We start from the raw sequence: 13,196 nt of genomic DNA on the forward strand, positions 1-13,196 counted from the left end.
GAATTTTTTAAACTCATGAACAAATTGCAGGGCGCCCGGGACAGCTCTGATGTACTGCGTAGGCATGCGCAGTACATCAGAACTTCCGCGGAATACCAGACAGCTGCGGAAGGACAGCAAGGAGGCATTATACAATGCCATTATTTAAGAAAAGTAATTATTTTTTTTCTTAAATAATGTCATTGTATAATAGCAATAACCCACTTCTGGGTGTGGGTAATGCTGGATTTACCCACAGTTGGCTTTGTTTGGTCCCACCACACCAACCATGGGTAAATCCAGCATTACCCACACCCAGGTGTGGGTTATTGCCATATTATGTCATTCACTCAGCAGTATAGTCATACCTCCCCAGAATTCAAGCTCAGATGACCACAGCTACTGAGTAGCTAGTGATTTATGTAGCGCCACTTATTTATTGTTAGTATCACTTTTGTATACTACTTTCTGTATGATTAGACTAATATGCTTTAACACTTGTACTAGTCCTAACAATTTAGTAAAATGTTTAATGTCATGCGCCATTTACAGTGATATGCATTTGTTCATGCTATCTTGTTTTCTGAAATGTTACTTTTCTATTCTTTAATGCTATTCTTTTTGTACAGCTTTTCAATCAGTGTTTTACCATGTAAACACATTTTTATATAAAACACAAGAACAAAATCTACTTTCTTTGACTACTATTATTTTTAATGCTTCATCAATGGAATTACTGAGACGAATTCTGCATTTCCTTTGGCCAGTATTCTGGCTGAAGGCCCTTGGACTATCCCACCCACCCAATACCAAATATTTAATTAAGAAGAAAAATATATTGCAATAATATCTAAGCAACAACTGCGTTGCGATCCTTTTCCTTTCTTTTTTGCAGTATGATTAACATGGAAGGAAGCAGAATGAGGAGAAGGTGTTGACCTTTTCATCACAGAAATCGTTTGAAGTTTCAGTCAGGGGATCCCCAGAGCCAGCTGCCAACACAACCCTGGCCATGTTCGGTTTAAACAGACAGACTAGAGAAGAGGGCCTGTAAAATTTCTATTGTCGTTTTGGAGATCTGGTAAAAGTCCACATTGTCCATCGAGGAATTGGAAAAAAGTCAGCTGGATTTGGCTTTGTGTATTTTAAGTACCTACAGGATGCAGTGACTGCAGTGCACAATGCGAACAGTGCTCTGTTAGAGGGCCACAATATTCGTGTAACATTTGCTGATAAACATAGCCTAAAAGAGAACTCATCAGCTAGTGGATTTGGGAAAGCCAACAGGGTAACCTTTGCTATTTTTTTCTCACACTGCATTGTCTTGTCATGTAAATAACACTGTATGTATGTATAAACTGATCCAATATTCATCATTTTGGAAAGAAATATTCACCTCCAATGTCTTTGGAATTATTTATATTTGTATTTTAATTGTATTGTCTTGTTATACAGACAATACTTTCAAAGGGCAAACATCAAATATTCAGCTCCCATTTCTTAGGTTTTGTGATATGCATTTGCATTTTATTTATCTTGGTATGTAAACAAGCTATACCTGTATAAACTGTTCAAACATTCAGATTCAGTTTCTTATTTTATGGGAGTATTAGTACATTTGATTGGTATATGTCTCACTTCATTCATATCTACTATTAATAGGAGTCTGCAAAAGCTACTAAGTAGTCATTATTTTTTTGCTGAACTCCTCAGGGCTATTTATTGCACTGAATTCTTTTTACTATAATTCATAATTGTACCTAAAGCATATATCATTTGTTATTGATGGAAATACTTACAAAGGTTTCTACTCACATTTGCTTGACCCTTGAATGTTTTAACTGAGCACGGTTAGAAGGGTTTAGTGATATGTAAATGGATTCCATCCAGAAATAATACCTGTGCTGTGGTCTTACATGGAAGAAATTCCTTTGAAATGTCAGGGATTCCCTAGCTGTCTCAGTCAGTGCACTGGCCTGACTGACTTTTCAGACTAACAACAAACAAAATGGAAGGGCTGTGATTTGCTGGTGACCTTCCATATCCTTAACAAAGTAAACATTTGCCAATATAAATTTTGTATTTATAATTTTGAATCAAAAATATATACAAACATATACAATGTTGTGCCATGCAAAGTATGTGGAACAATTGTAAATTGGCATGTCTGCATATGTCTTCATCTATACTAGGTTAGATGCTGGACATTTCTTTCTCTCATACTGATAGCTACATCTGGTAGCACCATGTGTACTTTGGTTCTCATTTCCCGCACAGTCACTGCCGCTATGTTTAAGGTTCATTCTCACTTTATTTTATATCTTTCAATCCTCTCAAGTAGGTATTCATAATTTCATTCATTATATGTAGGTCTACAATTTTATTTAATGTCATATCTACATCTGCATAATGGTCTCAGCCTAGCTGTACATATACCACCATTTTTATTTTAATGTCCAGTCTGTGTCTCCTTAATGGTTTGCCTCTCACCGTACACACACTAACAATTTTATTAATTGTCAAATCAGTGTTTCCATAATGGTCTACCCCTCACTAAACACTCACTAACATTTTTATTTAATGTCAAATCTGTGTTTCTATAATGGCCTGTTTCTCACTGCACATTGACCAAACGCTTTATTTAATGTCAAATCTGCTTTTCCTAAATGGTCTTCCCCTTATGGTGCATCGAAAACAATTTTTTTAATGCTGAATTTGTCTCATTAATGGTTTGACCCTCACTGTATATTCACCAGCAGTTTTATTTACTGCCAAATTTAGTTCTCTTTAATAGCCAGACCTTCACTGTACATACACCAACAATTTTACTAAATGTTGAGTCCACTTCCCTTCAATGGTCTGCTCCTTATTTTATCATTTCTTCTGCTGCAAATTATTCTGTCAGATATTAAAAAATCATGCAGTTCATAAAATTCACATTCTTTGCCTCAGTATAGGCCACTTTTCTAAATATAAGTAATTATACGTTAAAAAATCTGACTGATTTCAAACTCAGAAGAGCCTGAAAAAGTACAAACCTGTTATTTACATTTTGCAAATGGATGAATAAGTGCAGATAAGCTTATTGGCACACAGATTAAGTGACCACAAAGCTTGGCAGCAAGTCCTTAATGTCCATGTGGTTTGAAAGCATCCTGATAGCACCTAAATTTGCATGACTTTCTATCAGGTCTAGCACCTTGATTCATAGATTCATATATTTGTACTAGGCTAACTGCCCTTGTGGGCCATTTTAAGCCTAGCCAATCACCCCATCTGAGAATCAAACCTTGCACCTTGTGTCTGTGATGTGTACAACTGTAGTATAAGCCAGAATCACCAAAGTTTTAAAGAGATGCAGCCCATATCCTACACACCTAAGGATGTATAATGATAACACACTTGTCGTATTCTATTCCTCAGACACGTCTGCACTAGTTAGTGATCTGTTGATGGTCACTACCGGGGGATCTGTCAGCACACTGGCCAGTAATCTGCTGAAGATCTGTAGCAAGGGATCTGTCAGAACACTGGCCATTTTCTTGAGACCGTGTGTGATAGGTCACCTGGTCTCTACACATTGCTCTGTATTAGGAGATCTGCATCTCTCTGCTAGCAGCAAAGCTAGCCACCATTCTGCTGGAGGAGATTTCAATTCTGTATTGATCAGTGAGTATTCAAGTATAGAGTCATTACCCAGAATTTAATGTACCAACAAAAGTATTAAAACTGAACAGAACACATTACCTTGGGGGTCATTTGGTTATTTAAAAAAACAGATTCATTACAGTTTACACATTATTCCTATGTCTTGGTACATGAAGCAAAATAGATAATGTGCATCTCTAGTAGAACAGTATCTAAACACTAAAATGTCTGTTATACAGTCATATTCCATGTCTCGGTATAAATAATTAACATCTTAGCCAGTGCGCTGTGAATTCTGGACTGTGTAACTCAATAAAAATATTTTAAACAGTAGCTTACCAAAGAGATTGATTTCTTTCAGCTACACCACATAGTTATAGAATAAATCTAAATTAAGGGACTTGGATTAACACCTAACTAGCCTAACAAAGAAGATAAATTAAATTTTGTTAGTCAGTCTTAAAGTGCATAAAAGGATAATATTGGGATTTCAGCAAATCATTAAAAATAAATATAAAGAAATTATAGATCATTAGAGAATTGTAGCTCTAGAAGAAATTAAACTTCAAAGTTATTCATTACTGCTGACAATATATGAAATCAAGAATTGTGATCCAGATGCAAATTAAATTATTACCATTATTCAAAATCAAAGTAAAAGAACTAAGTAATTATAATATCAATCAACTACAATTTCCATCAATAAATTTAGTACTAGCATTAAAAAATAAAATAATGAGACTCCAGGTTTTGCTGGTGTATTACAAGAAATTTATAAACTAGTATCTCTAAAATTAAGATACTGTATCAATGTTATCCAGGTCTTAGAGATAAAGGTTTGACTGTGCATATAATTTTATTTTTAATTTTTATTTTATACTTACCGTGGAGCTTGCCTCCCATGGCCTCCACTGGAAAGTGGCTGGATTATCATAATAACCAAATGGAAATAAATACATAAAGCAGCCAAACACTCTTCGCTTACATTTATAACAAGCTCCCTTCTATCATTAACTTTACCAGTATGTTGTATAATTGAAAACATAGAGGAATGACTCTAAATGAGTGTTTTTCCACATTATTGACTATAATTTTACATTTTGGCTCACACAGCAAGTCTTGTTTGTGTCCTAGTCTTTTTTTTACAGTGTTAACCTTTGTTTCATTGCAGCATCAGGATCGACAGTCTCCATGTCATACTTCACACAGTGCTGCAATTCATCCTGTTGCATCACGTAAGTATATTTTTAATTTGTATTAAATTTAATTTGTGCTTGTTAACTGAAGTGGAGCAGTGATGTCCATGGACCATTTCAGACTTAAGCCCGGGCTCCCTGGCTGGTTAAATGACTTAATCAGAGTATCACAGTATATAAAATAGAAGCTGAGGGAAACAAAATCTGGACTACACGAAAAAGCTCATTAATAGTTTATATTCTTAATCCTGTGTGTTATATTGCCAGAGGATGTTCGTGCACATAGTTACAAGATGTTAAGTATGCATAGTGAATTTTCAATAGCTATAATGTTGGGTTTGTATCTGCAACTATTTTATATGAAATAGTAAAATGTGAGATGTTTAATGAATTCCAGTAATGAGATAACAAAGATTTGAAGAAGGTTACTTCAGTAAAAGAACGTGATGGCAGTAACATCCTCACTTCAGTAACAATTCTTGCTTTTATTATTCCCAAAGGTATATTCCCAGAGCACTATTCCAGCTGCTTTACCTGTAATTTGCCTACAATAATTTCCTAATTTCTCACTGTTACGAAGAGACTAACATCTCCATCATCTAAGATGTTTGCAAACTGTGTTATGGTGTCTCCAGTCTTTCTCCCGACCTGGTGACTTGAGTTAGCACTTTCTATACTTCCGTCTACGACTTAGGAACATGTACTTATCAGAACAACTGTACACTGTTGGAATCCCTTCCATCTCTGTCTGTCTGCTACGAGTTAATGCTGTTCATTTAACCAGGGTTCCAAGGTTGCCCTGGAATACGGACACTTGTAACTAGTGGCTTTACTTGGGTAACAAATGAATAAAATAAAAGTACAGAGTGGATGAATACTGTCTGGTCTGAATTAGTACACCCTGTTACTTCACTGGTACTGGATGTACCTGTCCAAAGAGAAGCAGCTGTTGTACTGCACCACTTTGTTTCTACATGAACACGGTGTCAGGCATTCACCTTACATGAACAAACATTCTGACAGACCACATATTGCACACATATAGGGCATATGATTGTTTTATTTGCTTCTCGTGGATTCATACTGCATAGTTGGGTAATACAATTATACGTAAATCAGCCTCCTGACCTTACCAAGATTGATAAAATTCCACATCACTAATAATGTGCGCATAAAATTAGGTGTTAAGCTCCAGAATCAATATGAATATTTGGCTTGTCAGTATGTTTTTGGCTAACTATGTGCTTTTATGTCATTCTCATCACGTTCACAGATACATATGATACCAAAACAAGTAATGTTGATGAGGCATACCCAGAAAATACTCTCCAAGCCAATGCTGCACCAAATACTCCATCTCCACCAACACTGAGTAAACAAGTTCCAGATCTGGTTGCTGTTGTTTCTGTTATGACTGCTTGTCTGTCACAGGAAAAGGATGAGGATGAAAGACCAAAGGATGGTGTGTTGTTCTTCATACATGCAATTTTACTGATAGATGGATATAATGAACTGACAAACTGTACATGAATATATGTGTATCTGAAATGAATATGAGATATGTGCACAGACAAACGCGTGCACGCGCATATGAGCATACACACACACACACACACACACACACACACACACACACACACACACACACACACACACACACACACACACATGCTTATGTTGGTACACCATATAATCATACATAAATGCTTGACGATTGTTACACAAAAAACAAAACTTGCATTTATAGTACTGTACTTGTTGCATTTTTAGCTGAATCTCATTATGCACCTCATGTTGTGATATGCAGACCAGAAAATGTGCTTCCATTTTCAGTCCTTTGTAAAGTCACAGAAGTGTAACCCGAGGAACAGAGGCACATACATATACAAGGCAAAATGTAGTTGTGCTGTATTCTTTCCCGTTATATAGCAGGGTAGCTTAAACTGCAGAACATTTGTCTCCATTTGGATTTGGTTATATTCAAAATAGAATGTTTATGTAACCAAATATATAATGTGAGGTAACAGTGGCATTTGGCAAATGGTAATTCAAGGATTACTATTTCCATGATCCTCTCGCCTCAAAATCACAAGTGCTCCAATTGTTTTGTGTATGTATAGGAATCAATCAGAGGAGGTTAGAACGCATTGTGAAGAGAAACTAGATAAACAATTCACAAAGAAACAATTGGGGATATATGTGTGCCTCCCAAATATGCAATAAAGTCTAGAAGATTTTAGGTCTTTGCTTGGAAGTATTTGCATAAGTATTTTTATACACCAAGCAGACTCCAAATAATTTTCCTCAGGTAGATTGCAAATGTTGGAGGTGTGCTGGGGAAGAAAGAAACAATTGAGCAATTGGGAACATATTTTTGGGAGTGTAATGACTTGGCAGATTTTAAATGTTCCCTGCAGACTACGCTAACAGAAACACTGCCTGAGCAAATTGGTATAACTTAGGAAATGATTTTTTGAGCTATGATACAGATTCAGAATTGCCTGGTAATGCCTTGCTGAGTTGAACTCTGGTGACTGCCAAAAAAAACAATTATTAGAAAATGGAAATCAAAGTCTAAACCAACTGTACTAGAAGTAGTGAATATAGTAATAGTGACAGAACAACGCAACTGAAAGCAGAATATTTAGAAAAGGGTAGGAGAAAATTGCATAGAAAAAAATGAGAAATTGTGGGAAGAATACATGCAGACTAATGTTTTGGAGGAAGAATGAGGTTTAAGGGAAGGCAGGAATTGACTGAGCTTTGTAATGTTTGCCTGGAAATTACTTGATAGATTATAAGTGAGATATAATGCTTGCAACTGAAAATATATCAGTCTGGTTTGTTTTCATTCATATAAATATATGATTCCCTATGTCATAAGTGATAATTTAATAAAGATGTTTCTTGTTCAAAAACAAAAATAAATACAGTAGCTTATGAATTATTTTAAGTAGTTAAGCATTGTGGGTTCCATCTTACATGATGTCATGTTACAGTTTTCAGTTCCAAGTAAAATTTCAGGCACCATGCTTATTGAGAAAATAGAACTCTAAAACAGCATATGTTTTGCATCAAAACAGCATAATTTTATACTATGCATGGTAAGGAGGTTATGTCCAACTCCAAATCTTTGTTTGCTACACTAGCTCCAGAATATGGCAAATACACTTTGACTGGCATATGAGAAACAGAGGAAGTAAGGCACCTGTATTCAGATCCTGGGGGTACTGTTATATGAGTGGAGGGAGATTTAATGGAGGAAAAAAATATAGTATATTGGATTATGCCAATAGGAGGAATGAATGAAGGGCAATGGGCCCAACCGATACTGCTATGGTGGCAGACCTATAGGTCAAAATAATGTGTTTTGTTGAAACTGTAGGAATGGAAATTAAAGTCTAAACCAACTGCACTAGAAGTAGCGAATATAGTAACAGAGACAGAACAACTGGAAGCAGGATCTTTATAAAAGAGTAGGAGCAAATTGCATAGAAAAAACAAGAAACTGGGAGAACAATGCATGCAGAATAATGTTTTGGAGGAAGAATGAGGTTTAAGGGAGGCAGGAATTCATTGAGTTTTGTAATATTTGCCTGGCAATGACTTGATAGATTATAAGTGATGTATAATGTTTGCAACTGAAAATACATCAATCTGGTTTGTTTTCATTCATATAAATATGATTGCCAATGTCATAAGTGATAATTTAATAAAGGTGTTACTTGTTTAAAAAAAGAAATACAGTAGCTTATGCATTATTTTAAGTAGTGAAGCATTGTGGGTTCCATCTTTCATGATGTCATGTTACAGTTTTCATTTCCAAGTAAAATTGCAGGTGCCATGCTTATTGACAAAATAGAACTCCAAAACAGCATATGTTTTGCATCAAAACAGCATAATTTTATATTGTGCATGGTAAGGATTTTATGTCCAACTCTAAATCCTTTCTGCACTTGCTCCAGAATATGACAAATACACTTTATCTGGCATTTGAGAAACAGAGGTAGTAAGGCACCTGTATTCAGATCCTGGGGCACTGTTGTCTGAGTGGAAGCAGATTTTATGCTGAAAAAAAATGGAAAGTATATTGGATTCTGCCAATGGGAGGAACAAATGAAGGGGAACGGACCAGACCGATACTGCTATGGGTGCAGACCTATGGGTCTAAATAATGTTTTCTTCTTGAAACTGTGGGCACTTGAAATATGACAAAAGTGTAAGGAAAGACAGGGACCATGAGTGTTCCATTGCTACATGCAGAAAAAGGCACAGTTTGTACCAATGATGTGGATTTGCAGGAAGAAGGCCATTCACCTTAAAAATGGCATATTTGGCAGCTGTGAAAGTTTTCTTAGCATTTGGGCACAAACTTCTTTAAATCTTGAAGCAGCCCTTAATGTGCTCCAGGGCAGGGTGTAAGGAGAAGAATGTACTACATTTCAGTGAGGTGTCTGAAGCGATTACCCTTGTAAATGAGAAACAGGTATATCCTTGAAAGAGTGATCCCAGATTCAGCCTTTCCTGTTATAAAAAGAGCAGCAGCCATAAGGGGGAGAGCAGATCCAATATTATTAGTTCAGAAGGTAAAGGAGTGGGGTGCTGTCTGAATGAACATGCTATGAGACAAATGAAAGAAGTATCTGGCTGGGTGAAGTACTGCCATTGTTATTCATAGCAGAAACATAATTTAATTTGGGAAAGTGTTACTGTTTACAGAAAAGCATTGCTATAACGGTCAGGATGGCCAAGTACACAGAGTTATTTATTTTCTGGGTGGTAATGGGTGTTTGATGGGTAAAAGTTAGCATAGCATGATGAGTGCATGTTTGCCAAGGCATAAGGCAAAAATAAAGTGGACTGGATGAAAAATTATTGAGAAGTGACAGTGACTGGAAAGAGGATGATCCATGAACTGCTTCTGGATGTATGAAATAGATGTAATGAAAATATAATTTGGAAATTATAGATGCCAGAATGGTAGTCCAGTAAACAGTCTCTTATTTTTGTAATATCCAAACCGGCTTGCAGTTTTTATTTTAGTAATATTGGACATACCGATTAGAACACAATCAGCTGCCATACTACTGTGTTTTCTTGCTGCATGAACCTGCTGTGAGATATTCACCTGCTTAAGCATCCCTTCTCATACCACACATGTGTATCATATACTTACAGTCCAAATGGCTGATATATTTATTTCCTGTGGAGCCATACCATGTAGGGACATGTGATCTAGAACTGTAGAGATCTACAACTTCTGAGCATAACATGACTCATAAAATTCACAGGACGGTTACTGTTGGATCTATATCACAATGTCGAACAATAAAAAGAGTGAGCGCTCTTTTATTGAACACTAATAACCAAAAGCAGTAAATGTTGAACACACGGAACAGCAATTTTTTTCCCAGGGAAAAAAATCGCTGCTCTGCAAAAAAACAAAAACAAATCCAAACACAAAATAAAGTGGCTGTGTCCCCCACACCCACCTACTTAAATATACCAACTCCGAGATCGCACCACAGTGGAGGAAATGGCAAAGTCCTGAAAAAGGCCCAGTGATTTTTTTCCCTGGGAAAAAAAAAATTCTGTTCCGTATGTTTAGCATTCAGTGCTTTCAACTTCTAGTGTTCGATAAAAGAGAGTTCGCTCTTCTTATCGTTCAATGTCATAATATAGACCCATTACTGTTTACATGTTTTTTCGTGTTAACGTCCAGAATCAGTATGAGTATTTTGTACTTTGGTGTGTATTCAGCTAACTATGTACATTATGTCTTTCTCATCTTGTTCTCAGAGATCAATGACACAAACTCATGTGGCACTGATGAGACATATCCTGAAATTCCTGTCTGGGCTGAAGCTGCTGGGGCAAAGTCCTGAAAAAGGCCCAGTGATTTTTTTCCCTGGGAAAAAAAATACATACACACACACACACACACACACACACACACACACACACACACGCACACACAATGTATGTGTTTTCAGACAGTGATGGAAGCCTGACATGTCACAGTACCTATTATATTTCTAACAATTTGCTGTTACATCGTAGCCCAGAATAAGCACTCTTGCCATTTTCACTGCTCTGCGAGTGTCACACAGTTGTAGCTACAAGGACGCATGTACACACATATATAACATGAATTTAGCTAGCTACTCTTTATTAACTCCCGTTTTAAGATTCCTAAACTGCTGTGGTGGTGCTGCGGTAGCGTTGTCGCCTCACAGCAAGACGTCCCATTCGATTCTCAGCTAGAGCGTTTTCTGTGCGGAGACATGCGTGAAGGGGCGTACCTACGTTAAAGGTTGTGCGTCAGAGCTGGCAACTCGGCACATAAAAATCTACTGCCAATCATTAGTGGACCGGAGTTCCGCTGTGGCGACCCCTAACCGGGAAAAGCCGAAAGACACAACAACAAACAAGGAATGTAATGCTGCATTCTATATTTATATTTGGTTATCCTGAAAAACTATATGGTTATGAACAGACATGTATGACATGACAGTACCTTAAGTTTGATTGTTCGGTTTGACTTGATTTTTTTGTTCTCAATAATTAAAAATAATGCAGCTACATTTAACTGTCATTTTTCCAAAACTGCAGTTCATAATTCTTCATCTCTATTGGCTGAAAAGCCTTTTAAAAAGATATAGCAATCATTATGTTTGTACTACAACAGGTCATGTGCATGTGGAATGTGTCCGATAGTGATGTTATAAATACTCATACCCTACCTTGTACAGTTTTAGAGGTTCATACATTTGTAGGTTGTTACAAACACCTAACCGGGAAAAGCCGAAAGATACAACAACTAGGCATGCTTGTACAACCACATACCATGATCATGTGCAATGTGTGTGATAGTGATGTTACAAATATTCATGCCCTGTCTCATACATTCCTTAGAGGTTTGTAGGTTGTTACTAGGCATGACTGTACATGTACAGACCATGCCCATATGGAATGTGCCTAATAGTAAAGTAATAAATACTCATAACCTACCTCATACAGTTCCTTAAGGTTGATGAGTTTGTAAGTTGTTACAAGATATGTTTGTACTAGTACACATCATGTCCAAATGGAATAAGTCTGACTGTGATGGTATTAATTCTCATACCCCACCTTGGACATTTTTTAGAGATTCATAAGTTATAGGTTGTTACTAGGCATGTCTATACTAGTATAGACCATGTCCATGTGGAATAAGTCTGATACTGATGCTATAAATACTCATATCCAACTGTGTACATTTCTTAGAGGTTTGTAGGTTGATACAAGGCATGTTTGTCCTAGTACAGACAATGTCCGTGTGAAATATGTCTTGTAGTCATGCTATAAATACACCCAGTCTTGTATATTGGTTAGAGGTTGATAACTTTGTAGGTTGTTACTAGGTGTGTTTGTACTAGTACTGACAATGTCCTTGGGGAATGTGTCTGATAGTTATGATCTAAGTCTTAATACCTAACCTTGGACATTTCAGAGGTTAGGTTTTTAGATTTTAGATTCTTACTGAGCATGTCTGTACTAGTACAGACCATTGTCGACAGGGGATGTGTCTGATAGTGATGCTATAAATACTCATACCAAGCCTCATACCTTTTTTAGAGGTTTTTAAGTTGTTACTAGTCATGTTTGTACTAATACAGACCATATACACATGGAATGTGTCTGATAGTGATGCTACAAATACTCATTCCCAGCCTCATGTATTTCTTACAACTTGATAAGTTCATATGTTGTTACCAGGCATGTTTTAATTAGTACAGACCATGATTATATCGAAAGTCTCTGACCGTGACCCTATCAATATTTATACCCAGCCTCATACATTTCTTAGAGGTTGATAAGTTATAGCTTATTACTAGGCATGTTTGTGCTAGCAAAGACCATGCCTATGTGGAATGTGTCTAATAGGGATACTATAAATACTCATCCCCAGCCTTGTATATTTCTTAGAGGTTTGTAGACTGTTATTCGGCACTTTTTATTACTACAGACCATGTCCACGTGGAATATGTATGATAGTGATGTTATAAATACACATGCCCAGCTTCACACCTTTCTTAGAGGTTTGTAGGTTGTTACAAAGTATGTTTGTACTAGTATAGATCCTGTACACATGGAATGTGTCTGATAGTGATGCTACATGTTAGTAATACTATAAATACTCATACCTAGCCGTGTACATTTCTTAGAGGTTTGTAGGCTGTTACAAGGTATGTTTGTACTAGTACAGACCCTGCACACATAGAATGTGTCTGATAGTGATGCTACCTGTTAGTAATACTATAAATGCTCATACCTAGCCGTGTACATTTCTTAGAGGTTTGTAGGCTGTTACAAGGTATGTTTGTACTAGTA

Source organism: Protopterus annectens, chromosome 12.part0, assembly GCF_019279795.1.
Source record: "Protopterus annectens isolate FY-2018-M chromosome 12.part0, PAN1.0, whole genome shotgun sequence".
Classification (NCBI taxonomy): Eukaryota; Metazoa; Chordata; order Ceratodontiformes; family Protopteridae; genus Protopterus; species Protopterus annectens.